This window comes from Haemaphysalis longicornis, unplaced genomic scaffold, assembly GCF_048455015.1.
Source record: "Haemaphysalis longicornis isolate Haplotype H1 unplaced genomic scaffold, Haemaphysalis longicornis Haplotype H1 scaffold_918, whole genome shotgun sequence".
Lineage (NCBI taxonomy): Eukaryota > Metazoa > Arthropoda > Arachnida > Ixodida > Ixodidae > Haemaphysalis > Haemaphysalis longicornis.
The window spans coordinates 21914-25997 of NW_027526463.1; positions in this window are offsets into that span (position 1 = coordinate 21914).

Here is a 4084-nt window from a genome sequence, read left to right on the forward strand (position 1 = left end):
GTGCAACTCACTTCATCACCTCAAAGCTTCCCTGCCAGCGGAGCAGATTGGTCGCCAACATTGTGCCACCTGACTAATAAAATGCGAAACGTTGGTGAAAGATTGGCGAAAAATTGACGCCACACTGTAAAAAATTTTTGCTCGAAAAAAGAGAAATTTTCTGGCAGCTGTCCTGCCAGAAATTTTCTGTAAAGTTATGTTTTCTGTCTTTTATGTTTCTGTTATTTCACAGGCATTTTCTGTTTTTAACTACAGAAAATTTATGTCTGTTTTCGGTTTTCAGTTTTCTGCATTTTTACAGAATTGTTCTGTTATCTTACACACTATCTGTTTTCCTGTACAGATAATTTCAGTTACCCTTCTGTTTTCTGTTCTTGGCTTCCTGGTTTTTTTACAGAATTGTTCTGTTATCTTACACACTGTCTGTTTTCCTGTACAGATAATTTCAGTTACCCTTCTGTTTTCTGTTCTTGGCTTCCTGGTTTTTTTACAGAATTGTTCTGTTATCTTACACACTGTCTGTTTTCCTGTACAGACAATTTCAGTCAACTTTATGTTTTCTGTTTTTGGCTTCCTGCTTTTTTACAGAATTGTTCTGTTATCTTACACAATGTCTGTTTTCCTGTACAGACAATTTCAGTCAACTTTATGCTTTCTGTTCTTGGCTTCCTGCTTTTTTACAAAATGGTTATTTAAGGCAGAAAACCTGTGAACCATCTGTCTTTTATTGTCCACTTTCCAAAATGTATGCGTTGTGCATACATTTTTTCTTACCAAGCTCGTTTCTTGTTTCAGGCAATTTCTTTTTGTTCATTTAACAAGTATTAAAAACCCCAATCCCTGTCAAATTAGGGCAAAGCAAAAGTATTCAGCACCTTGACACAAGTTCAGTTACGGTCATTTATAAAATATATTTTCGCCTACTGTTTCACATCGTGGAAGTGCCGCAGTGGACCTCCGGACTTTATGCTTTTTGGATGTGAATAATGATACCTTAAAAAAAAGAACATCCTTCTGAATGCCTGACACTCCTTCAAACTGGCAACACAACTACTGGTGTTCAGTACATTGAGAATAAGAGCGACCACTAGGACACACCAGAGAGCAGAGTAAAAGCATCAATGAGATTATTTATTTGCTGCAAAACTTAAGGCTATTAACAAGATATCAACAAAAATATCAAATATGAGGATTTATGAGATTGAAAAAAAACATCACATTTCGTAATACTGTGGCACTTGACAATAAGGACTTTCAATGAAAAGTGCTGTTACACAAGGGATATCACAATTTTTTCCCAACTTTTAGGATTGCACAGAAACAAGCCACTAAGGTACAAAACTATTTACAAATACTAGGATCTGGGTATAAAAACACTATACTATGACACTTCATAATACATTGATAAAAAAAAGACGTTCAGTGACAGTAGTGCTGTTACACAGGACTAGGGCTGTTACACAGGACTAGGGCTGTTACACAGGACTATCACATTTACACAGGACTATCACAGGACTATTACACAGGACTATCACAAAAACACGCGCCCAGAGTGGGGACCGAACCCACGCCAGGCGTGGGTTCGGTCCCCACTCTGGGCGCGTGTTTTTCTTTCTTTCTTTCTTCTGTATATTAAAAAAAATGTTTACTTCAATAACTGTAGTGAGAAAGAAAAGAGCCTAACCACACCCCTATGCCTCCTTTGGCATTGTAGACTGCTGCCCTATCTTTCTATATATATATATATATATATATATATATATATATATATATATATATATATATATATATATATATATATAGATAGATATATATATAATTATGAACGTTGCACGAAGACGTGGATTCAGCCCCACTAAAGTCCTTTTGGACTAATTAAACGTTTTCCCCGCATTTGAAAAATTTGTTTCCATCTATGTGTCGTAGAGGCGAGTCTCACACCGCGATTTCCAGCTGATCTCTTGGAAGCACTGTTTTAGGGTGTATTTTGCCTGTACAAGTTGTTTAACCAATAAATAAACATACATCTACTAATGTAGTGTCGTACGCGTATTCATTTCTTAAAATACGCACGTCTAATAGCCCTGCTTTCATGTGCCATTTCTTTTTTTCCCGTATTGTACAGTGATATGTGTGATATGAGTGAATGTGCTGGAAACGACGAAACGAAAAAAAAGGACTTCAGCTAGACAGTGCGAGTTTTTGCGGCCTGTAAGACTTGTCTTTTCGCTTTCATTGTCGTCTTCAATGCATTGTCTGAGACCGCTTTACCAAAGCGAAGTACAGTGTGTTTCATTAGTTACACCGTGAATGATCACGTTTATCTCTTTTTTCCTTGCTTTTTAGTATGGGCTTTGTGTTCACCCGATACTCAAGCATTTCGTTCTTTGTGCTGGGCATTGCGCCAAATAAAGGGACGCTTGTGTCTGTGACAAACGCACTGTTTTTCAATAATTTGGTTAGTGGCCTGGAGCTTGTGTAAGGACAATGGAGCTTCTAAGGACAAGTAAGGACAATAAGAACAGGTACCTGTTCTGCCCTGCACGGCCAGCATCTAGGCCTGTATGGGACACATGCGAGATACTGTTCCACGAGCCCGCAACTTCCTGTACGCAATGAGCGCCATCTACAGGTTTGCCTGCGACACTCCTATTGTTTTGAGCAAATGCTAAATGAACATCGCTGTTCAGCCTAAGTGGCCTACTGGTAAAATCGCGGCTTTTGGCGCGGATTTTTGGAAGGCCCTTATTTTTTTTTATCCTGGCGCACTACCGCTTGGGACGAAGAACCTTATCGCCTCCACATCTCAACATGTCTCGCGAACACACGGTCATCTACAGACAGTTACAAACTAACACATATTTCCACATGGTACATTACTTCACTCAATGCATCCGACATTGTACACATACACTTGTAAATTCTGCATAGAGCCATGCACTCTCTACCACATGGTATGGGAGTACCGCCACACACCATCCCTTGCCCCAAATACAAATCTCTCATTTGAGCAGTCGGAGGGTCGGTTGACCAGCTCCAACCCGGATCCCCAACAACATCTGGTAGACCGGCGAGACAGGCCGCCAAGACAGGGGGCCTCCTGGACTAAGGAGGCACCCCACGTGGTGGTCAGCCCAACAACATCGACTGCTGAATTAAATGTTTATTCCTCCTCCTTTTCCTCCTTGCTACAAAATGTTCTCTTGGCTAAATGTCATGCATTCTTTTCGCAAGTAAGGGTGGTTTGCTATCATTTAGGTCGGTTTAGGGGCAGGGCGAGGCATATCGACACATTTATTCGACCTTCTGCATCGCACCGGAAGTGCCTATCTCGGGACAGAATATCGCGGTACATATACTGGAGAAATATTGCCACCCAGCAATTAATCCCCCAGTTCAGCGCTCGAGTACTTGCGATGATGATGCCCATTTTGGTGATGATAATGATGATCACCTTCATAATCATGTTTGTGTCCATTGCAAGAGAAAGCCCGCCCCTAACGCCCCAAAGAGGACTTGAAGCCACTTTTATCGTGTGTTTCTCGCGTCCATTCTTTACCCTACCCCCTCATATGGAAAAGCTGGCTGGAAGAACACTTTTGTTCTGATACCAATAATTGGAATTTCTGCAAACAATTTTTCGTACGAGCGCATGCTTTCGCCCGTCAGTGTTGTGGGCGAGTACCATTCCACATCAGGCTAAAGAAGAAGAAGTCTAGTGTGTCTTCGCCAGATCAACCATGGGGCCGAAGAAGGGCAAGAAAAAGAGCAAGGGCAAGAAAGGCAGCAAGGGCAAGAAAGGAAGTAAGGGCAAGAAAGGAAGTAAGGGAAAGAAAGGCAGCAAGGAGGATACCAAGAGCAAAACAGATGCTAGCAGCAGCAAGGAAGAGACAGGCAGCAAGGCGAAGAAGGGTGGCGGCAAGGGAAAGAAAGGTAGCAAAGGAGGGAAGAAAGGCGGCAAAGGCAAGAAGGGCAGCAAAGGAGGGAAGAAGGGCGGAAAAGACAAGAAGGGAGGCAAGGGAAAGAAAGGCAGCGCAGGAAAGAAAGGCAGCGCAGGAAAGAAAGGCAGCGCAGGAAAGAAGGG